This window comes from Tympanuchus pallidicinctus, unplaced genomic scaffold (genome assembly GCF_026119805.1).
Source record: "Tympanuchus pallidicinctus isolate F22 unplaced genomic scaffold, pur_lepc_1.0 scaffold9, whole genome shotgun sequence".
NCBI classification, from domain to species: Eukaryota; Metazoa; Chordata; class Aves; order Galliformes; family Phasianidae; genus Tympanuchus; species Tympanuchus pallidicinctus.
The window spans coordinates 19561725-19587584 of NW_026294813.1; the positions used below are offsets into that span (position 1 = coordinate 19561725).

At 37.9% G+C, this 25860-nt stretch overlaps 1 protein-coding gene across 1 annotated transcript in view; it reads right to left on the reverse strand.

Moving 5' to 3' along the window:
* LOC128074636 (uncharacterized) overlaps positions 1-25860 on the reverse strand; it is a 964422-nt gene that overhangs the window by 89642 nt on the left and 848920 nt on the right. The window lies entirely within an intron of this gene.

Below are 25860 nucleotides of genomic sequence, written 5' to 3' on the forward strand. Positions count from 1 at the left end.
GACTGCTCCAGAGCAAGGTGGAGGAGAATAGTCACTTCCCTCATCTGCCTGGCTTAATGCACCCCAAGATACTGTTGGCCTTGGGCACTGTCAACTTGTTTTCAGTTGACTGTTGACCAAGACCTCCCAAGTCCCTCCCAGTGGCATTGCTCTCCAACATATCTTCCAGCCTGTATATAAAACCAGGGCTCCCCTTTCCCTAGTGCAGAATCAGCCATTTGCTTTTATTAAACTTCATACAACTACCAGTTGTCCAGATCTCAAATTTGTCCAGAGCTCTCTGCAACATATTCTTGACAGAGTCAACAGCTCGTCTCTATTATTGTCAGCAAACTTGCTCAGAAAGCCTTCCAGTCCTACATCAAAGTCATTTATGAAAACACTGAAGAGAACAGACCCTAAAATGGAGCACTGGAGAACTTCACTAGAAATCAGCCACCAAACTAATTTAATGCCACTTACCATAACCCTTTGGGTGCAACCCATCAGCCAAGTACTCATCCATCAGATTATGCCATATAATAGCTGTATGCTAGACATTTTTTCCAGAAGAATACTAAGAGAAAGAACATGGAAAGCTTTAATGGAATATAAAAAGATAACTCAACTGACTTCCCTTGGTCAACTAGATACTTGGTTGACCTTATCATTAGAGAAATTGGGAAGCTGAACATCAACCAGCAATTTGCTCTCACAGCCCAGAAAGGCAACTGTGTCCTGGTCTGCATCAAAAGATGTGTGGGAGGTGATCTTGTCCCTATACTCTGCGCTGCTGAGGCCTCACCTAGAATATTGCATCCAGATGTGGAGTCCTCAGTACAAGAGAGACGTGGACCTGTTGGAGTACATCCAGAGAAAGGCCACAAAAATAATTCATGGAATGGAACACCTCTTCTACAAGGAGAGACTGCAAGAACTGGGGCTGTTCAGCCTGGAGAAGAGAAGGTTGCAAGGTGACATAATAGCAATTTTTCAGTATCTAAAGGGGAGCTACAGGAAAGAAGTGCACAGACACTGTAGCAGGGTCTGTATTGATAGAACAAGGAAAAATGGTTTCAAGCTCAAAGAGGGTAGATTTAGGTTAGATTAAAGGAAAAAATCTTTAACAGTGAGAATGGTGAGGGACTGGAACAGGTTGCTCAGGGATGTGATGTGCACCCCATTCCTGGAGACTTTCAAGGATAGGCTGGATAAGCTGGTCTAGCTGTAGTGTCCCTGTTTGTTTCAGGAGAGGTGGACTAGATGGCCTTCAGAGGTCCCTTCCAATTCTAAGGATTCTATAATTCTATGGTTCTAAATGGAAATTAGGTTAGTTAAGCAGAACCTTTCCTTTAGGTTCTTCATTGTCCTTCAGGTGTTTTTCAATAACTTCAAGCAAAATTTTCTCCATAATTTTATCAGGCACTGAACTGAGAGTGACAGGCCTATAATAAGCAGGATCTTCTTTCTTGTTCTTCTTGGAAAATAGAACAAGTTTTGCCAGCTTCCAGAGCCCATCACAGGTATTGAAGACAAACACAAAGGCATTGTTTTTGAAGTACTTATGACTTATGACATGGATTGTAAGGTGACCTCTCCCATCAAGCAACAGACCAATATTATCTTTGCTCCTTCTTTTTTTACTAACTTATTTTAAAAAAACCTTTTTTTTTTTTTTTTTTTTTTTTTTTTTTTTTTTTTTTAATTTATTATATTGGCCAGCTTCAACTCCAAATGAGCTTTAGCAGCACGAATCTTTTTCTCTACAGCAAAAAGCATCCCTCTAGTATTCCCAAATAACCTGACTTTGCTTCTTCTGGCTGTTCTTCTTTCAGCCATTCTTTTTCTGACAAAGCTCTAAAAAAAGACCCCTATTCAGCCAAGCCAGTCTTGTGTTTCTCTTGCTTGACTTCTGATATTTTGGAATTGCTTGATTCTCTGCTCTTAAAAGGGTACTTGTCCAGAACTGATGGAACCCAATGCCTTCAAGAACAGTTTCTCAAGGGACTTTACTAATTAATTCACTGAGTAGCCTGAAATCTGTTCTCCCTGTATCCAGGGTTGAGGTTTTGGTGCAGTTTTTCTGTCACCAGAAATTTTAAATTCAGCTACTTTATGGTCACTGTGGCCAAGACAGCCATAAGTCGCCAATTTACCCATAATACCATCCTGGGAATCAAGAAAGCAAGTAGGTTGTCCTGTGCTTAAGAAGGCATATGACAAGTAGCAAGAGTCAGGATCAGTTCACAGCTTTGCCACCATTTTTCTATGTAATGTACTACTTAATCATTCTACAATTTCTGACTTCCACAAGAGCAAAGTGACTGATTCATTCCAGGTTTCTCTGAGGTCTAAAATTGCTCATGCTTAGACCTAGTACCAGCTAATGAAAAAGAGCTGTTAACTTGATTTGGCCCATTACAGAATTTATATTCCTGCCTCTGGTAGATGTGTATATTCCTGTCAAAGCCAATACAATGTAACACTGAATGTTAATGGAGTCACAATAAGGATGGATTCGGTCTCATGCAACTACATGCTTTAGTTCAAAGACCATGTTAGTGTTCAAGTGATAGAATAAATACCAGAATAAGCTGTTTGTGGGTTTTTTTTTGTTTGTTTTTTTTTTGTTTTTTTTTTTTTGTTGTTGTTGTTGTTGTTTTGTTAGGTTGTTTGTTTTATTTTTTTTTTTTCCTTTAATTCTTATTACATTTTAACTTTCTGCTTCTGGTTGGCTTTTATTTAGTTAGTTTATTCTTTTCATTATTTTATTATTACTTTGATTCTAAATTTTTATTTTCTCATTTTAATCCTCTATTTTTAATCATAGTTTTCATCTTCACCTACCAATAACCGCATGACTGATTTTACCGAATGAAATCTATAACAATGACAGAACAAAAGGGAATTTACTTTGAATCTAAAGCAAAGTCATGTTAACAATATATCCTGTTTTACAGGCTCAGTTTCCTTGGAGCACCCAAGTATTTCTGAAGACAACAGTCTATTTCGATATCATAGCCTCAATTATGCTTTTGTATGCCAGGAGTTTCTATAACACTGTTTAGATTATCTGATTTTGCCCTCTGAAATCAGCACCTTTTAAATATTTTTCTCACACAGACCTTTGTGAAGAATAGAACATTTTTAAAAATTTCCAGACAAAAGAATTTGTAAAATGAAGTCCAGGATGTGACTATTTATCCTAACTAGATAGAAAACGTGGCAAGAACATAGTGATAATTTTGAAATGTTTTTGCACATCAGGATACATGTCTCTTATGCTAAGATGTAGATCTTTAGGACTGGCATACTTAAAAACAAACAAAAAACAAAGAAACAAACAGGACAAGGATGCACAAATCTTTGTTCATCTTCTCCATATCTTGATTACACTGCCACTACAGTTGTTCTGTCCCAGCATTTCAGCTTCTGTTACTCTGTACATACATGGTGAATGTCTCTCTATGTGCTTGACCCTGCTCAGCCTATAGTATCTTCAATCATGGGCATCCCTGCTTCCTTTTATGTCTGCACCTTTCCAACTTGCACAACTTGGAGCAGACAAAACATGTGATGCTAGAATACAGAAATATGCTGACAAAGTGCTTTTAAAAAAAACTGCATTGGAATGATGGAAAAAAATGTAAGGCTGGCATTTACATTCAGTCAGGTGTCTATTTGTAATGCTGAAGTAGTTCACTTTGTAAGACATCCAAAATACTGACCGCCCCAGAGGCTGGAGGGCCATGAAATCACTATTTCAAGGAAAAATGAAAAAAAGGAAAAAAAAAAAAAAAAAAAAAAAAAAAAAGGAAAAAAAAGGACATAATTTCCACTTGCTTTTCCTGTTTTTCCTTGACTTTCAGTCAAGGAGGTCATAGTGTTCTTTGTTTTTCAGACATTATAATTATCAGTATTTTTTTAAACATATTTACATTGATAAGTTGAAACTTTTTAACAGCATTATTTTTGTTGCTGCAATCCAAATTATCAAAACATAAACTCAGATGAATGAAAAACATATAGATAACTTAATCATGCCTTTCTGTTTGTTACTGGAGTTGGCTCCAGATGAAGTAAGAATATGTGGTGATGTTCATTCACTGCTGATAATTATAGTACATCTTCTTGTCTCGCTCCAATTTATAAGAGGGACAGGAGGTTCTTTTAATATCTGTATACCCGGCATGAGATTAAGAAGCAACGGTTCAAATGTTGGTCCAACCAGTTTATTACAAATCTCAATCAGGGGAAATGGGGAAGGGGAGAACAGACACTATTATGAATTAGGGTAATGGGGAAGGGAAGGAGGGCAATAGAAAAGATAGAAAAGAAGAAGCAAGGGGTCTTTATAGGAAGCAAGAGGAAGATAGTCACCCTTATGGATCCAGCGAGGTTCATAGTTCAGTCTTTGATCTTCAGTAGCTGTGGGTCTTCAGGCAGAGTTGTCCTATTGCCAACGACGACCATGACCATGGTGATGATGGCCCTTTTTCAATGCTACAAAGTGGTCGCGTCAGCTATCTTTGGAGTGACAGCTCAAATCCAAAGTGGTCGAATCAGCTCTCCTTTGAGTGACAGCTCAAACCCAAGGTGGTTGAGTCAGTTCTCCTTGCGGTGGCAGCTTCTGGCTCTGGGATCTCAGCAGTAACCTTCTTTGTTCTTATCTTTCTGGCCTTGCCAGCAGATAAGAGGAAGCAGGGAGGCACCAACTTGCATCTTGCCTTCGCAAGATACAATGCTATCATCCCCAGCCTTCCATAGTTAGCTGGAGCGGTTTGGCCACAGGCCAGATCTTCCGCCAGTGAACACTCCTGAGCACTCTCTTCTGCTCTTCTACAGAGCAAGCAGCTCTGGGGGAAGGGGCTTGCAAATGTTCCCAAAGCGACATCGATTGTCACACAGTTAGCACCCATCAGTTGCCTCCTTGACAAGTCACTCAGAGTCTTATCACAAGAAAAACCAAGCTTTGAGCCAAAAAAAAAACAAAGAAGGATTCTCACACTTCTGAATAAACAAAATTCTGTATTTCCTTCTGTGAGGAGGAACTGCAGAAGTAGATGAAGAGATTCATAACGAGAGAAGTATAGATCCCCACCTGTACAGCTCTAACAATAGGCAATACATTTTGTGTTTCACTTATAATCTAGGAATATATCAGTTCTACCTTCTCTGGGAGGCCAACTCCACTATAAGACTTTCTTCTCTCTAGTAGAAAAGAAAAAAAATCGGATGTTGTTTTAAAACAGTGGAAGTACTGAAATCCCATTCAATCCTTACATGAACAGCACCACATTTGTGCAAATGAATAAGAAATAAAAACATCAAATAATTATGCTGACATTGCACTACACTCTAAATATTTCTCAAACTGATGATGGAAAATGTGAACTGTCAGTGGCAAATATTCTGTGCTTTCATCCACATTCTGTTAACATTGCTGTTCTGCAGTGTCCCTGAGATAGACAGCAGAGAAGTACCCCATTGATTTACAACCTTTTCTCATCATTTATTTTCCTTTGTATAAAATGAGCCATTACTGCACAAACAGTAGAATTCTGAAGTACTGGATTAAGAGAATTCTTGTTATCAGCACCCTTTTACAGGGGAGAAACAAAGGTAATGCAAAAATATTCTGGCTATATCTATTAAGCACTTTATAACAAAACTACTTATTTCTTACCGAAGACTTCACCATTGCTGCCTGTTCCTTTATATTTCAGACCTTGAAAAAAGATGAGAACTTGCAAATGTAACCACAAATGGGAGGCAGAGGATAAATCTCCGAATATATCTTGGACTATGCAAACAAAGATTCAAGTTTTTTTTTTTTTTTTTTTTTTTTTTCTGCTTTCAGGCATATCTATGTATTCATAGGTCTTCTATGATGCTCTAGTAATAAACACGCACAGAATCATGGAATCACAGAATCTTTAGACTTTTAAAGGATCTTTAAAGGTTATCTAGTCCAACTTCCCTGCAAAGAATAGGAATTTCCTACAATTTCCCTGAAATGCATATTCATTCAGTGAATGTCTGAATGCCTACTTTTGCAACCTGTTGCAGGGTACCTACTTTAGAAAGGGTTGAACTCAGTGATCAGTGAGGCTCCTACCAACCCCTGCAGTTCATGACTCTTTGATTTGTGATGGCTGATAGACTGAGTAGAATAGAGTGCTTCTCTTTGCTTTACAAAAATTAAACTTGAACTCTCCACCAAATCTCAGATTGCAGACTTTGCACACAAGATGACATTTTTGAGCTGGAGATGTTGAATCAGGATCCTGGTTAAAAGGTTCAAATTCAGCACTGAGATAAATTTCCTTAGGCAAGGAGCCTTTTCCTCAATCTCCCACTTATTATGAGGGAAAACATTTTCTTTTCTTTTATGTATCTGGCTTGTTTATACTATAAGCTCCTTGCAAAATTATTTATCTCCAATAATAGATGAGTCAAACCCTTCCAAAATGGCACTATATATCTGAATAAATTCATATGAAGAGCTGAGTAAGAAACAGCTTTCTGCCCTGAAGATATTTTCAACATTTTTAACAAGGAAATAGAAGCTGTCTTCAAGATATTTTTTGTGAAGAAAGGGAAAAAATATATGAGAACTTAAGTGTCTTAAATTCGCTGTAACACTGGAATGTAGGAAATGGAAATTCAGGGCAAAGCAGGTTCTTGAAACAGAACTGTCAACATTAGAATTGTATGTGCATTTTCATAACTGTGTTACACATGGTTGGGTCTGATATACCTCTGACAATAGGATTCAGCAACCAACTTTGGAAAACAAAAACAAAAACAAAAACAAAAAAACTACAAAAACCATAACAAAACAAAACAAAAAAGTAAAAAAAAGAGTAAAACAAACAAACAAACAAAACACCAACAATACAAACAAAGAAAACAAAAACACCAAAAACCAGAGAGGCGTATTAAAATGCTACACAGCTTCTTTCTAAAAGGTTTGACAAAATTTTTTGATCAAGAATCCATGTTTGGTGTGAAAATAGAGAGCTTGAAAATGTTCCTTTTTTACCCTGTTTTTAAATGCTCAGTTTTTTAACAACATTTTTAATGCTTTTTTTTCCCAGGTTTTTTTTAAATATTTTTTTGCAGATGTTCCCCACAGTATTTGTTGATGCGTTTATCAAGTCTAAAACCCAAAACTCAGACTATTTTCTATTATTTATGTTGGGATGTGGCAATAACTGTCTACAACTGAGAAAAGGATGGTTTTTTTGCCTTACTCATAGGTTTTGTAAAACTGTCTGGAAGTATTTATTTTAAAATCATCACAGCAGAGCAACATCCTAAAAATGCTACATCTCAAAAAAATACTTGTGATCCAATGACAGCAAGTGAATATAAGTAGGAAATAGCATTGCACTGCTTTAACAATCAATCGGTGTTGTTAATAAATATCACATTTAGAGTGTGTGTAGTTCTCTTTGGTGAATGTATATGTATATAAACAAATTGTTTTCTCAGTAATAGATTTTATTATATCATTTTCCCATATAAATGGTGGAATATTGTTTTCCATTTTTGGTTTAACATATGCATAAATAAACTCTATCTGTATTGATACTAAAAGAAATAAAAAAGATGAAAGAAAGGAATTATGAGTGAAATTAATCTCACAAGGTAAATTTAGGTATCTTGTCTAAGCATAATTTTCAATTCAGCATTGTTTCCAGATACACCATTCTATTACCAATTTTTTCTGCTCCAATACAACAATGAATTACCCTTATTAATTATGCTACCTTGACTATTGCTTGAGCTAAGAATCTATAAATACACAGAAATCCATCTGAACAAAAAAAAAGGGGGGGTGGGGAGGGGAAGAAAATAAAACAAAGTAACTTTATCTGTTAGTTAGATTATCTTCTTAGCCAATATAGCCTCATCAGTATTTTCATGACCTAGACTGAAGTTCTGATACAGAAATGGGAACATATACTTCAGACAACTGTAGGGAAAACTTTAAAAAACAGTAATTGAATCATAGGTTAACCTGACCACTTTAGATGTCTCTGAAGGCAACAGACCAAAACTGGCATTTTCAGAATGTATTAATCTCATTCTACTACTAATATTAGAAACCATCCTCATTTTTCAACTTCTTCTATGGCATCCTCATTTGGGATATGGAGGTGATTATTTCAAACTAAATTACATATACAGCCTCACGTTCTCTGTTCTTATAAGAGCCTCACATCAAGTGGCTAGATACTCAATCATATCTGTTTAATAATATTTTAAGTTTAATATGTATTTTACTATTATTGTAACAACAAAATCTCTGTCAAATCAAAATTATGGTTACATTCCTTTTCTTGCATAGTCATCATGATTTTCCTTTTAACTGTAACCAACACCATCACTACACATTCTCTGTACAAAACCAAACTATGATTTTGAAGGGAGTTGATTAAATATTGAAAAACTTGCTGAATTTTCAAAGTCATAAATGCCCTGAGCAAGGGTACACACACATCAAGGTCCAACACAGTGCTCACACTAAGGCTGAGAATTTAGTGAGACATTCTTAATTTTCTACATGGCAAAAAGATAGTACTGTTTAGTTTTCTCTTAAATCTGAAAGCTCCTACTTAATTCAGATTTATCACTTGTAATAAAGAACTTTGCTGAATGATGTAGACTCATGTTTGGTCAAAACAGTGGAGTTCACAGTGCAGATGTGCAGAGAAAGCTCCATTCAGTATAACCCTAAGGAAGTGCCAAGCAGTAGTGCAAATCTTTCAGCAGAAAGTGTCATCACCCAGGGAGCTAGACAAAAATTATTTTGAACATCATTATCAGTGTAGAAACACATAAACTTCATCAAGATGTTTTCAACAGAGGATATTAATTTGAAAGTATATAATATGGTGGCAGAATTCAACATTCAACAAAGTTGAATTCATGACATCTGTACATTCCAGGGCTTTCCTGGAAAACAAGACTAAATCTTGAAGATTATGAGACCTTTAACATTAAAGAAAAATACAAGTTATTCCTTAGATAAATACCCTCAGGATTAGCAAAATGGCAGCAAAGTGAGAAACATGCCAAATAAAATTTGGCTTTGGCAGTAACTTGTTAGTCTGTCAAGGACTTTTCTTGCCAATTGGTGGAAAATGGATTACTGTCATTTTTCAAGGGACTGCACATCATTTTCCATTGATTGGCATGCCAAATTCTTCACAAAGTAATGAGTCAGGGATGATGCAAATCATCGTTGAACTGTCACTTTGATTGCATAGCCCTCTATCAATGTGATTAAACTGGTGTGGCATCTGAAAGGTAATGAACGACTCTTCTTGGCTTCAAAGGTTGAAAGGAAAATTTTAATTCTCGGCAGAGAATGCAAGGGGCAAACAATACATCTCAGAGTGACACCAGTCAGTTACAAGGTACCATGCTTGCAAGTCATTTTTGAACTGAAATGTTAAAATGCTGATCGTGGCGTATGATGAAATGAGATTAACCTGGAAAATTTACCATCACCATCACACATGCCTGCCCGACTATTAAAGTCATTTTAACGCGTTTACCAAAGCTGAGTCTGAAGATAAGAGGTAGACATGGTTTAATTAACCAGTCATGATTAAAACTATCTGCCATACACCAGAAAATAGACAAGTTAAATGGCATTTGTGAATGTCTTGTTCTTCTATTTCACAACAAAATCTAAATTGTGGACCCAAGCAACATGAATGCTGAAAACATGAAAAGACAGGGAGCTGGAAAAATCTATCCAAATCTCATCTTTTGATACCAAGGTGTGTCTGACATTTTCAGGTAGGGTTTGTTGCTTTTTGGCTTAAAAGGTTAATACATATGGTTTTAAATGTACACTGCACTACCTTTAATTCTGTGGATTCATTTATTTTTTGAAAAGCTGAAGAGGTTCTTTATTCTTTCATTCCTAAGTAAATTTGTACATTTTCATCTCTTTTTAGACCAACTGTTTTCATTACAGTTTTCAAATTACTCTCCACATCCAGGGTTAGAGAATATTGTGTTGTGAAATTTAAAGTTAGGAAATCAGAGTCTGACAGTTACTAGTGGACATCTATCCAAAAACAGAAATAATATTGACATACATGCAGAACTTTTTTCATGAATGACCCTAGAAGGGCAAATAAAGTCATTTATATCTGCATTTTATTTTTGATAATAGTTTTTACAATCAAGAAAAGTATTCCCTATCTATCACCATAGAAGATCTAAAATAGTAGATTTAGGTGTCAGTCTGTGAATTGAACTTGTCAAAACTTCCTGCTAGATTTGAAAAATTTATTAACATCCAACTCTCCCATATCCACTATCTTTGAGGTAACCCTCCATGGCCTTCTACATGCTACAGCTCTTCTACAGTAAAAAGTAAGTAAAATAAAATCTTTATCAACTTGCACCTAAGTATCCATTTTCAAGTAAAATAATGCATTAATTTTGTAACTGAGATAATGTTTGTCATAATTTTGGCTAAATGGTATAGAGATTCATCTTTGCATTGAAAAAAGTAAACATCATGCAATAGAATGGGATCTTAAATATCATTTAGTTCTGACCTCTTTGCCATGGGACACTACCAACCTGATCAGGCTGCCCAGGGCCTCATCCTCTGTGGCCTTGAACATCTCCAGGAATGGGGCATTCACAACTTCTTTGTGTAGAATGTGCCAGGGCCTTATCACCCTCTAAGTAAGAAATTTACTTCCAATATCTATTCTAAATCTGTCTTCTTTCAGTTCAGATTAATCCCCCCTTATAAGTATCTGTCCATTAAAAAAATAATAAAAAAAAAAAAGTAGTCTTCATCTTCCTTCAAACACTGGAAGGCTACAAGGAGGTCTCCCTTGAGCCTCCTGAAGATCACAGAATCATAGAACGGGCTGGGTTGAAAAGGACCACAATGATCATCGAGTTCTATGTGCAGAATCACCAACCACCAGACCAAGCTGCCCAGAGCCACATCCAGCCTGGCTTTGAATGCCTCCAGGGATGGATCGTCCACAGCCTTCTTGGGCAACCTGTTCCAGTGTGTCACCACCCTCTGGGTGAAAAACTTCCTCCTAACATCTAACCTAAATCTCCCCATCTCAGTTTGAAACCATTCCCCCTTGTCCTATAGCTATCCACCCTTGTAAACAGCCATTCCCCCTCCTGTTTGTATGCTTGCTTCAAGTACTGGAAGACCATAATGAGGTCTCCCTGGAGTCTTCTTCTCCAAGCTAAACAAGTCCACTTTCTTCAACCTTTCCTCATACGAGAGGTGCTCCAGGCCTATTTTAATGGCCCACCTCTGGACCTGCTCTAAGTGCTCTATGTACTTCCTGTACTGGAGGCCCCAGTCTTGGATGCAGTACTCCAAATGGGGTCTCACAAGAGTTGAGTGGAGAGGGACAATCACCTCCCTCTCCTTGCTGGCCACCCCCTTTTTTAATGCAGCCCAGAACACAGTTGGCCTTTCGGGCTGTGAGCTCACACTGCTGGCTCATGTCCAGCTTCTCGTCTACAGGGACCCCCTAGTCCTTCTCTGCAGGGCTGGTCTGAAAGAAATCTTCCCCCAGTTTGTATAAATACCTGGGATTACCCTGACCCAACTGCAGCACCCTGATGAAAAAAAGCCCAGCACCCTGAAGATAAACAAGCCCAGCTTCCTTAGCCTTTCTTCACAGGAGAGGCACACCAGCCCTTTGACCATCTCTATGGTTTACTCTGGGTTCATTCCAGCAGCTCCATACCTTTCTTGTTCTGGGTGTCTAAGACCTGGAAACTGTACTCCAAATGAGGTCTTACTAGAAAAGAAAAGAGGAAGACAATCACCTCTCTCTCCCTGCTAGCCACTTGCCCTTTGATGCAGCCCAGGATGCTATTGGCTTTCCAGCCTGCAATCACACTCTGATGGGTCATGTCAAGCCTTTCAGCCACCAGAGTACCAAAATCCTGATCTTTAGGGATGCTCTTAGTCTGTACTCATGTTTGGGATTGTCTTGACTCAGATGTAGCATTTTTAAAAATTCATTTGGCTCACATTTTCAGTCAAGGGATGTCATGTCTTCCACCTGTTGTATGAACTGTAGCACTCAGCTTAGTGCCATCCGGAAACTTGGTGAGGTTGCACTCAAACCCACTGTTTATGTCATTCATAGAATCATAGAATCATAGAATCACCAAGGTTGGAAAAGACCTAAAAGATCACCCAGTCCAACCGTTCACCTATTCCCAATAGCTCCTACTAAACCATGTCCCTCAACACAACATCCAGCCTTTCATAAAGCCATCCAAGAGAACCAGTCCCAAGATGGATACCTGAGTTAACGCAACTTTCTACCAGCCTCCAAATTTACATAGAAACACTGACCACACCCAATTATTTATCTACTAAATAGTACACACTTCAAATCCATATCTTTCCAGTTTAGAGATTAAATTTTGTCACAGAAGAATTCCATGCAGATGACAAAATTTCCCTTTCCTTTGTCTACCAACATTGTCACCTAGTCATCCTCACCTTTCATAAGCTTTAACACACTTCCAAGAGGATTTGTTCCACAATCTTTCCAGACATAGAGATGAGGTCTTCAGTCTGTAATACTCCAGGTCTTCTTTCCTACATTTCTTTAAAAATGGAAGTGATATTTCCCTTTTTCCATTCCCAGGAGATAAAGTATGTCGTTCAAAGCATAAGCTTGTTTAATGTTCTAGAAAGCTTTCTGTTTTTCTTCAATAGAACAAAGCCTCCATATTGTCCCTCTGCCAGACAGGGGAGGAATGTTTTTAATTTTGTCTTGTTTTATTTTATTTTATTTTTTATTTATTATTATTTTTTCCTACCTCATGTTATCTCATTTCACAATTTCTTTCCTTAGTAGAGCTGAGAAAGACAAAGGGAAAAAAGGAAGAAAAGAGGAAGATGAGGAGGAAGAGGAGGAGGAAGAGGATTAGAAATGATATTGTTTTACAGAATGGATCCACAGTCAGAAAAATAATGGAAAAGGAGCCAAGCTTTCTGAAATAAGATGATTTTCTAATGAGACACTTATAAGCCTCAAGTATGCTCATGCACTCACAATTTACAAAAATATTTGGCTCTTGAGAGAATCAGATATGTTTATGTATGTAAGAGTAGTTTAGGTTATTCGTAGTTCAAAGAAGTGAGTGTGGTAGGGAGGGAGGCAGGGAGGGAGGGAGTGAGGGAAGGAAGGAGGGGGAGAGGGAGGGAGGGAGGGAAGGAGGGAGTGAAGGAAGGGAGGAGGGAGGGAGCGAGTGAAGGAAGGGAGGCAGGGAGGCAGGGAGGCAAGGAGGGAGGCAGGAAGGGAGGAAGGGAAGAAGGGAGGGAGGGAGGGAGGGAGGGAGGGAGGGAGGGAGGGAGGGAGGGAGGGAGGGAGGAAGGGAGGGAGGGAGGGAGGGAGGGAGGGAAGGAGGGAGGGAGGGAGGGAGGGAGGGAGGGAGGGAGGGAGGAAGGGAGGAAGGGAGGAAGGGAGGAAGGGAGGGAGGGAGGGAGAGGGAGGGAGGGAGGGAGGGAGGGAGGCAGGGAGGGAGGGAGGGAGGGAGGGAGGGAGGGAGGGAGGGAGGGAGGAAGGGAGGAAGGGAGGAAGGGAGGGAGGGAGGGAGGGAGGGAGGGAGAGGGAGGGAGGGAGGGAGGGAGGGAGGGAGGGAGGGAGGGAGGGAGGGAGGGAGGGAGGGAGGGAGGGAGGAAGGGAGGAAGGGAGGAAGGGAGGAAGGGAGGAAGGGAGGAAGGGAGGAAGGGAGGGAGGGAGGGAGAGGGAGGAAGGGAGGAAGGGAGGGAGGGAGGGAGGGAGGGAGGGAGGGAGGGAGGGAGGGAGGGAGGGAGGGAGGGAGGGAGGGAGGGAGGGAGGGAGGGAGGGAGGGAGGGAGGGAGGGAGGAAGGGAGGAAGGGAGGAAGGGAGGGAGGGAGGGAGGGAGGGAGGGAGGGAGGAAGGGAGGGAGGGAGGGAGGGAGGGAGGGAGGAAGGGAGGAAGGGAGGAAGGGAGGAAGGGAGGAAGGGAGGAAGGAGGGAAGGAAGGAAGGAAGGAAGGAAGGAAGGAAGGAAGGAAGGAAGGAAGGAAGGAAGGAAGGAAGGAAGGAAGGAAGGAAGGAAGGAAGGAAGGAAGGAAGGAAGGAAGGAAGGAAGGAAGGAAGGAAGGAAGGAAGGAAGGAAGGAAGGAAGGAAGGAAGGAAGGAAGGAAGGAAGGAAGGAAGGAAGGAAGGAAGGAAGGAAGGAAGGAAGGAAGGAAGGAAGGAAGGAAGGAAGGAAGGAAGGAAGGAAGGAAGGAAGGAAGGAAGGAAGGAAGGAAGGAAGGAAGGAAGGAAGGAAGGAAGGAAGGAAGGAAGGAAGGAAGGAAGGAAACACTCTCCCACATTATTCAAATATTTAATGTTTGAATATATCAGTGTCTACATAGGGACCTTCATCCTGAAGATTTGCAGATAAAGAGATTTGGGCAGTCTAATACATTTAGACAATCAGGTAAAATACAATTAATTGTTTTTCTCACTACATTCCATCAATATGAAATTCAAATAACTTCTATAATCTTGAAATTTAGTTTCTATTTGATATTAAGACTAAATGTATTTAAACCAGGCCTACCATTTATTTTGGTGTTTATGTAAAACATTATTTCTTCTCATTGAGTTATTCATGTCTGCAGTTCATCATCCTACAACAGTAGGAAACCTGATCTCTGCCTTATAGTGTCAGACTCAAACTCTTTATTCTCCATTTTAGCTGTAAATTCTGTTCATAGCCAGGGTCTACAATAAAGACTGCTGCAAGCAAGAAGTCTGAGAACAAATGTCATGCAGTGCCTTTTTTTTCTGCCTGAGCTTTGGTCTTCATCAAGGTCTGACAAATATTGGCATTATATGTCACTAAGAAGTAAAAGAGCATGCTCTGACCTTCAAGAATCTTCACAATATGTACATTATGTTGATGTGCCCTTTGTTTTGTCTCTCTTAGTTTGCTTTGGCGGCTTTAGTGATTTGGTCTAATACAAGGTTGTTTTACCAAGTTTTATCTGCCTCCTTTAACTGTGAGCTGGACAACTGACTAAGTTAGTCATTTTCATAACACTGTGCTTTTTTTTACCTGTAATTCCATGGTACTCAAGGTAATGACAAAAAATTGTGTTCATGTACATGGCTGACAGTGATAAGCATCGTGAAGAGTTATGTAGATTCCTGATCGTAACGTCTGGTCATATTTCTGAAGTTTTTTCTGTCTTTGTGTGAATTGTTCTGAGCAGGAAATCAGGCTGAACATTTTATGAAATGTCTCCTTCTCAAAAAAAAGAGCTTTCTTCAAATGCAGTGAAGTAGTGCTGGAGCTGATTTTGTATAAGATGTGAAAATTTGCCAGTTCCAGAGATATTCTGAGATATTCTGAGTATTTAAATTTATTCATTTTCCACGTGTAAATGTCCATGTTGCTATTATTTCACAGTTCAGTAGTCTTAATTAGATGTAAGATTTTGTACCAAGGAGGCCCAAAGTACTGTGACAATGGCATTCAGAAAAAGTAAAAACGATATGCTATGGAGTGGAAGAGTACATATTATAATTTTATCATGTTGTGAGAACTTTATGCACCTTACAACTGGAAGCAAAGTAAGCAATCACATTGGTAATAGTTTTTGTTTTGTTTTGTTTTTAATACAGACTACAAATGACTTGTTTGTAGGATCTTTCTGGATCATCTTGGATCATTTCTGGATCATCTTTTTGGAGTCATGAACTATTAAATGAACTTAATAGTTATAAAACTAAGTTGATTAGATTTTAAGTGTCTGGAAGGTACACTTCTTTCTGCCACTTGAATTCATTTGAAAATGCATAGAAATCTTATATGTATATATATCTCTGCATACACAATCATAAACAAACATAATTATATATGAAACAAGAAGTAGCAAAATATACCTTACTAACATTAACATTCTATTGAGATATGGTCATGTGCAGTGAAACTTTACATTTCTTTAATCATGTGACCATGTTTTATTCAAGTATTATTTGTCCAGTGCCTCAGTTCATAGTCTGGAGTATCATGTATGTAAGAAATATGTTGCAACTCAGTAACTCTACCTGATTTTATCATCTCAAAATTTCTAAGTCAGTCTGAAGAAAAATCAGAGGAAATATGAGTAAGAATGTATTTTATGTATTTAAAGAATCTTAGTTATTAGCACAAGTACACACTCAATATACTGATCTTTTCGATTTCTTATACTGGTATAAAACTTCATTTATTTCAAATGACTTCAGAAACATAATTGATCGAGGACATTTTTTTTTAAAAGTTCTCATCCCCAGTCTTTTCTTTGAACATGCTGAACTCACTGGTAAAACTATCAAAGTCTCAGAAAAGTATTAGAAGGCAAGTACCAATGCACTTGAAAGAAGTAGGAGAAAAGTCTACAGCAACTCACAATCCATCTTGAGAAATTGTTTTACAAAGAAAGTACAAAGCTGAGAAGATATTTGCAACAGAAATGGGATGATCAGTGATATCAGTTATGTAATATTTCCTACTATTATTAATTTTTCGTCGATACATATATTCAGAGATTAATGCCAGAGTACTCACAGAGACGTGAGTCAGACCTCCTGTACATTATAAGCTGTAACATTTTATCCTATTATGCCTGTATTGAATCTAACCTATGTTTGTAAGTAAAATATATTTTAGACAAGCATTCAAAAGCAATTTGAAGATTTACAGATGCTGTATCCACACATCTCCACAGTTTCACCCATGAGTTCTTTACTATTGATTTTGGGGGTCCTCAGTTTTTGTAAAATTCAGTTTGCTTTGATGATGTTGACCTAAAATCAATATTCATGCTATTTTAGCCATTTTAATCATCAACTTTGATGCCAGTTTCTACTGAAATCTACTAAGTGCTGAGTGGAGTCAAACTGCAGGGAAGGAGGCTTACTTAGAAACATACCCACACCTGTTTCCATTTGTGGATAAAAATTATTTCCTTCTTGATTCACTCTGTGAATCAAGACTTTTCCATTATGTTAGGAGAGATGTAGTACTAGGACGCATGAATCTAGTCAGTTCTGACATACAAGTTCTTTCTCCAACAGTATCAGTATGTACCAATGGCATTTCAGGGAAAAACAAACAAACAAAAAAAACAAACCAAACCAAACCAAAAAAGAAGCATCTCTTATACTTATTGGATATTTTCAATACCTCCATTAAGCAATATGACTAAGGAATCTAATCCAAGTTTGTTCTTTCTCCAAGCATATCTACAGGAAAACTCAAAATATTTTTATATATGCATTTATATCTAACTATAGCTATATTTATATCTCTCCATACCGGTCTCCCTGCATTGGATTAAATGGACAAACAGAACTACCAATGATTCAAAAACTGAAGACTGCTTCAGACTTTCCTTCTTTTTAATACACTAGACTCTTTGATCTCAGGTCCTAAATATGCTCCAGTTAATTTCCTATCTGCAGGAGTTTTAAACCTCCATAGTATACCTAGAGCCATGAAAAAACACCTTCTGAGATTAGTTTTAAATGTATTAGACATAGTTATGCATATCATTGGACTTCTGTGTTAGAGATGAAAGAGTTTTTCTTTTTATTTCAAATTAGATAGAGCTCCCCTTGTCTATAGTATCTATTTCTTGTTTGATGGTATACATGATTGATATACATTTATGAAAGTGTGTATGTTTATATGTGTGAATTTTCCTTACTTTATTATTTATTTGCATATATACAAGAGTTCATATCCAACAGTGAGAGGGGGAAGAAATACATACACAATCACTCAGCCTCTTCTTTGTGAATTAAATAATTTATTTGAAGAAAATATGGAGTTGTACACCTGAAGGAGATCTTAATACCTTGCTTTCTACCTCTGGCTATCTATTATTACACTTATTTTCATGTCATCTCTTGAATTGTTTCTATTTTTATTTTAATTTTCATTTTTATCTTCATTTTCATTTTTAAATTATTTTATTTTATTTTTATTTATTAAAATTAGCTGGGGATTCCCTTCCTTATACTGAATTCAAAGCCTTCCTGTTAGACAGTGTGATAATGATATGATTAAGTTCATCAGCTAAAAAAAAATTCAGGATCCGTATGAATTTAGGCTTACCCAAGACATATATTTTCATGTGCAGTGGAACAACCTCAGGTGTCACTGGCTCCTTTCAAGCTCTATACCAGATTATTTTTTTTTTACCTTCATACAGATTTTCACAAAGGTTAAAGAGAGTATTTTATTGTTTGAATGTACATTAAATGTAGGTTCTTAAATGCCACTCTTCAAAGATAAAGATAAATCTTTTCTGTGGTGAGAAACAATAGAACAAGGGGCAATGGGTGGAACATGGAACGCAGCAAGTTCCATATTAACATGATGTCATGGTTCTATGTTTTTGTTTGTTTGTTTGTTTGTTTGTTTATTTTGGGTTTCAGTATTCCACATCAAAACATCATGTAGTGTACAGGGCATTAAAGTGTCACTGCCCCAATTCCCAGTACCTATCCCTGTACATTACAGCAGTCACGGGATCTGGCCCTTCCGGGTGGGGGGGGCGCTCTCTTGCTGCCTGGCAGTGGGTGCTGGAGGGTGCTTTCCTAGCCGTTCCAAGCTGTTCAGGTTTGACTCGGTCCCGGGAACTCTCTCTCTCTCATCTTGTCTGATTTATTAATCTCAATTTCAATTAAATTGTATATATTGTGTTATTTTGTATTCCAATATTATAGTAAAATAAGTTTTCCTCCATAGATTGTTGCCACTGCTCTTTTCCTCCCTTCCTTCCTTCCCATTTTTGGGACTGGGGTGGGGGGGGAGGGCAGAGGCCTGTCGCCCCTGTCACGGACATAGATTGATCTGGTCAACTCCATGACACATGAGGATGAAATTTTTTATTGTGAGAATGATGGAGCACTGGAAAAGGCTGCCCAGTGAAGTTGTAGAGTTTCCTTCTTTGAGATATTCAAGATTCTATAAATATCTGGATACCTACTTGCACAACTTACAGTAGAAAGTCTGGTGAGCAGGGAAGTTGGGCTTAAGGTTAGGCTCTAAAGAGTCTTTCAACACCTATGATTCTGTGATTCCGTGACTGTTGCATTTCAGTTGTGAAATTTAGGGATTGTAATATAAAGTTTCATGAAAATGTCAGCTCGGGGTTCAATTGTGGTCAAAAAGTAAATAGAAGATAGAATCACAGAATCATTAAGGTTGAAAAAGAGCACAGAAATCACATTGTCACACTATCAACCTATCATCACCATGTAATTCCCTAAGAGTTACTTCTACATGTGTCATAAAAATCTCCAGGGATGGTGACTTCACCATTTCCCTGAACAGCCTGTTCCAATGCCAGAATACTCTTCTGGAACAGTTTTACCAAATATCCACCAGGAACATCCTCTGCAATCTAATACCAGAAATCATTAGAAAACAATACAGAATGAAACAGAAACTTTATTTGGAATCTGGAAACAAATGTGGCTCAACAACATCATGAATTCCGTCTAAATCTCTACTTCAGAAAAAACAATAAGGATTAAAACAGGTTAATAGATTTCACAGAAGGGTAACTTAGTAACAACTACAGAGATAATATTTTAAATTTCATAAAGATTAATATGCAGTGGATATGACAGAGACCTTCAAAATCATGTAAGTTTTGATGGTGATAAATAAAGATTAATTGTTCATTAGCTTTTCAAAAACAAACAACAACAGCAAAACTTGCAAGCAGATCTATAGAAATCCTATTCCAAAGAAGGGAATGGATAATAAAAGTTTCTACAATATCAAGAAGATAGTATTCCAATCTATGGAAGAAAAATCTATTGATTGCTCCTAAATACACAGAAACTACATCTAAGTTATAGGTCATAGAATCATAGAAACACCAAAGGTGGAAAAGTCTTCCAAGATCATCCAGTACAGTTGTCCACCCATTCCCAACATTTCCCACTGAACAATGTCCCTCACTATACCATCTAAACATTTCTTAAATTCCTCCAGGGATAACTACTCCAGCAGCTTCCCAGGCAGCCTGTTCCAGCACCTAATGATTCTTTCAGAAAAGAGCTATTTCCTAATGTCCAACCTGAATCTCCCCTGGCACAACTTGAGGCTTCTCTTCTTCAAACTGAATAATCTCAGCTCCCTCAGCCAGTTCTCATTAGACTTGTGCTCCAGATCCCTCACCAGCTTTGTTGCCTTTCTCTGGACACGCTCCAGGGCCTCAATGTATTTCTTGTAGTGAGGGGCACAGAACTGAACACAAGACTCAAGGTAGAGCCTCACCAGTGTTGAGCAGAATGATCACTTACATGCTCCCGCTGGGAACACTATGTCCAGTACAAACCAGGATGCCACTGGCCTTCTTGACCACCTGGGAACAATGCTGACTCATGCTCACTTGAGTGTGACCAACATCCTCTAGTTCATTTCTTCTACACAGTTTTTCAACCACTCTACTCTAAGCCTTTGTAGCATTGCCTTATTGTGGCCACAATACAGGACTCGGCAGTTGGTCTTGTGGAATTTCATCCCATTGGCCTCAGCCTATCCAGATTCCTCTTCAGGGCCTTTGTACCCTATGGGAGATTGATACTTCTTCCCAACTTGATGTCATCTGCAAACTTGCTAAAGGTATACTCAATCTTCTCACCCAGGTCATCAGTAAAGATATCAAACAGGACAGGCCCCATCACTGAATGCTGGGGAGCACCACTCATAATCAGTTGCCAGCTGGATTTAACTCCATTCACCACCACTCCAAGCCCAGACATCCAGCCAGTTCTTTTCACTGTGGGAGACAGTGTCAAAGGCCTTGCTGAAATTTAGGTAGACTACATCAACAGTCATCTTTCCCTCATCTACCAGATGGGTCATTCAATTATAGAAGGAGATCAGGTTGGTTAAGCAGGACCTGCCTTTCATGAACCTATGCTGGCTGGGCATCCCCCAGTTGTCCCACCTATGCCTGGTGATCTCATTCAAGATGATCTGCTCCAAAATCTTTCCTGGCAGTGAGGTCAGGCTGATGGGCCCTATGAAGTCCCTGTGGTCAGAGAAGCTGAACTTTGAAGAATATTAGGTCAAAACCTTATTTTGATAATGAGATGAAAAATCAGTGTGGTTCCTACATTCTTAAAAGAAGCCTTAGGAATATGAAGTTTCAAATATTCCTAGGGTTAAAGGATTTAATTTCCTTTCCTCGGGAATTCTTCTCTAAAATGAAGTTGCCTGTTTACACTGATGTGATAAAATGACCTCCTGAAGTCTACTAACCACACTGACTCTGTGGTGTCCATGATTATGTAAGTATCACTGAGTAATTCTATAAACTGGATTTTCCTTCCTGTCATTTGAAAGAAATAAATAAATCTTCTCATGGGACACAAATTCCTGGCAGGCATTATTTTGACGAAGTATTACAATAATACACCATTGAAGCAGTAGCAATCCTGGTCATTATTAAAAAAAAAAAAAAAAAGAAAAGTGAGGAGAATAAGCTGTTCTTCCTGTGTATTGAAATGCATCACTAGAGCAAAAGTTGCCCAAGGAAAAAGGATTGTTGTAGGCTAGAGTGCTAAAGAGGTTCAGAGAACACCAAGAGTGATGTTTACTATTATTTGTTTGTTTCTGGTTTTTTTATTATTATTATTTATTATATGGTCAAGACATAGTGGACTCTGTGCAAATCTATATAAAAAGAGAATTTTATGAGTTATTTTAAAATAATTTTACAGTATCTGATTCCCAGTCTGTCAGCAAGATCACTCATGAAATATAACACATAGTTGAAGCAATTCATTTAAAAATTGAAATTTCAAAAACTATCTTAAAAGAAAACAAAGACTTCAAAATTATAACTGAAATATTTAAATTGCACTTCTTTATCTTTCGATGATTTGGTTGATATCATTTGCCTAAACCACGCATGTTCAACTTGCAGACTGAGGGCTATACAGGCCAAAACAACTCACAATGTGACCTATCCTCTGTCCTGTGCTGTCATGGTGGCAGCCAGCCTGATTTGGAGCACACAGCTGCCACTCATCAATGACCAAACATTGCTGTGTTATTTACCCTATCTGGGCTGAAACCAAGGCATGGGGAGGGTGCATTGTAGTGCTAACTCAAGTGATGGCAAGTAAGTTCATGCACTGATACACTGGCAAAACACAGTGAACAGTGAAAAGTAGGCAGTTGTTTTCCATTTTGATAAAAGAATTTGAGAGGCTTCAAGACTGTAGAAAAGATTGACAATGTTTTGGCTTATTTGCAGCTCCATTTTCAGTCAGTATAAATACATGACCTGCAAATTCTCAAATGTAATATATAGAGTTCCAATCAGATACGCAACTCAAAATACAACCATGTCTTATCTCCAGACTTCTGCAAACACTATCTTAGCAGAGAAAGATATCTTTCACTTCACAATCACATCTTATTCATGTCATTGTTGGTTTTTTTTCGGCAGTAGGTACATTTGTGCACAACTTTTTCGAAGAATGAGGCAGCGGAAGAGTAGAATTTCATCAACATCTCTGATGAACAATATGAGACCTCAATGAGAACTGCAGCCACTGCCATCAAAACAGATTAAGATATGTTTTAGAAAAAATAGGACAAACATCCCACTGGTTTTATGGTTTTGTTCCTCTTTTTTTGCCAGTTTTGATTAATAATAATAATAATATATAAAAATTATATGTTACTTATACATATTAACTATATCATATATTTTATGGGGACTGGTCCAGAAGTAATGCCTCCTATTTTATTTTGTATGCCTATGATGTCAGAGGCAGATGCTGGCGGTATGGCAGTGAAGGCTGAAACTTTTTGCCTATATCCCATTACATTTTGTTGCTGAGTGATGGACGGCAACAGAGGGTAATCTGACAAAATTACATTTGACACAGAAGTGTGAAGCAAAGATGGAACTGAATTCCTCCCTTGGAAAGAATATATATATATATATACATATATACGTATATGTATATATAAATGGCCCCACTGACATTCATTGGTGCTTGCTGAACCTTTAATGGACACCAAAGTGTGGATGTAAGCACAATATGATAGTGGGTGGTGTGTTTCAGCACTGGTGAGTTACGATGTCTTACCTCCATAAGAGGTTCTTGTTTACCACTGGTGAAAACGCACAAATAATGGTAATGAATGTGTTGAAAACATACGTAGCTGTGAATTTGCTCCTGCAAATATTGTAATGGTGCTCTTTGTATCTGTTGTATTTTCCCTGGAATAAGGGGAAGATATTACTTTCAGTGCAACCTGCATATATGTTGGACAAGACAATCAGTCTTCACTCAATACAACCCAGGCAGGACACAACATTGACAGTCAGGACCTAAACTCTTTGAAAGTGGGTATGCACAGATAGATGAGATAGTTCAGTGTCTATTCTAACTCATTTTTCTGGGCAGATTTTAGTTCTTGGTATCATGTGAGTTACTAAAAATCCATATTTCACTTTTCAGTATCACTTTTTTATCTCTTGCTACTGAGAGCATTCGCCTGACATTATTACTGAAGCACACCTTTAAAATACACAAATCAAAATTTGGAAGATTTTCATCAAGTAGGAAGATGAGCACAGATTCCCATGCTGCTCCTAATAGCAGCAGAACTGTTGAGATCCTCATCCACATTATAAAGAAATGGAATCAAATTTAATTTTTGTGATTGCTCCTTGTATATTTGATTGCAGAGATTATCTGAAGGGTAGAAGGACATCTTCAGTCATTTTTCCTATTACACTTCCACATGCGAATGATCATTTGTAGGAGCTGGTTTCCTTTCTTCTGTGACAGGGTTAAAACCATAATTATCACTCTGCATAAACAAATTATTTCAAAGTTCTTCCTAAACTTCAATATCTGAAATATGCAGATTCCTTCCCTTCATCTACACTTTCTCCACAGATGAAAATGGGGGGAATGGACGCAGCATCATTCAAATCTCCATCTGGGCAAAGCTGCTAAATGGAAAATCTAGAGTGGTAGCTAAGATGATTTCTTTCTTTTTCTTACTGCATTTTATGGCATCAGAAAGTCATTCTTCCAAAGATAGGGAAAACAAACAAACCAACAAAAAAACAAATAAATAAATAAATCATTTGCATTCCTTTATTTCATACACAGCCAAGAAGCTGGCAGGGAGAATGCAGGCACTTTTTCCAGTTGCTTTGTCAAGAAATATAATATATAATAATACTCTGCTTCCTTCCTGCAGAAAAACCTTTTTGTTAAAATTGGCATCTCTGTCTTGTGGCCTTGAGAGCCTGAAATACAGGGTGCAACTTAATCAGCTAGAACAGTGCTGTGCTTGCTGTACTGAATGCACTCCAAAGGTTTCCACGGTGTAACGAATGGTCAGATGGCGGGTGGACTGATTCACTTCTCACCAGGAACACAGTATTTTGCCAACATCTGCATTATATTGTGTCAACAATTACAATATTTCAGAGTTGCTGCTTTCTTTTTATCCCTGAAATACATCCATTTAACCATTCTTGTGTCAGAATATGCTACAGAGTACCATTTCTAGTAGCCATTTCTAGTAGCTTCACATTATTCTTTTTTTCTTTTTTTTCTTTTTTCTCTTCTTTTTTCTTTTTTCTCTTTTCTTCTTTCTTCTTTCTTCTTTCTTCTTTTTTTCTTTTTTTCTTTTTTCTTTTTTCTTTTTTTCTTTTCCTTTGCAGGCCCATTTGCAAGGTGCAAAAATATTTAGTCCTTTCTGAAGATTTTAAAATGCACATCTGTGAAACAAAAGAGCTTCTCTCAAGGGGCATAGCAATGCAACTTGCCATGCAACCTGCGCACAACAAGCACATGCACTATCTCAAAGAAAGTTGTACACAGACTACGTATTCCTCTGCATTGGAGAGAGCTACTGAGACAGTATTTAACTTGCTGCCCTAAGGATTCTCATTATTACATCTTGGAGTAATGTGTGTGAATTAAGTGAATAAGGAACATAATAGGAAGTATATACAATTATATTTCGTAAATAGAGGATAATGCACTTGAGATGCACATGGACTACAGTGTTTTCTAGATACATTTTTTTGAAATTCTTCTCTGTGTCTTCAGAAAATAATGTCTTGTGCAAACTGGACAGAGTTTTGAACAAATCCTGTAATGTGGTACAAGAGCTTCTATAGCATGGGTTCTGCTTCCAACTCAGAATATCTCTGCTGTAATACACTGACAAATATCTTCAGCATAAATATAACTGCACTGCCTTATGACGTGCAAGGTGACTGATTGCATTAAAACAAACACAAGAGAAACACTACTCTTTGTGTAGCCAGGACTTGAGATAGAGCAAAAGGTTTTGCAAGCAAAACAGACATGATAAACATGGAACAACAAAAAAAGAAAAATGAAATACCCTATTTTTTGTGTTGTAAAATTAAAGGAAAAATAATTGAGACCACTCAGTCAACTAGAGTCTACACTAATATAGGTAATAAACATGATATGGGAATCTGTGATGGAGTTAACAGTTAAGCTTGTATTTCCTGTCACCCAGAGTGAGAGTCACTACACAAATGGTGAAAATACTGTGTTTCCATAATTAAGTGCAGATTTTATTCATAATCAGGGAACGATGATTATTTTTTTAGTAAGAAGTAGTATATTCTTCCAAAGTCACAACCAGGCATCATTTCTCAACAATCCCCTTTGCTTCTTTGTGGTTATCCCCTTTTATTTGTATACTTGTGGTCAAAATTTGGTAGGGCAATCTTACCCTCAGTCATCTGAGGTTTTATCAACTGTTTGTTTATACAAGTTTCCAGTGCCATG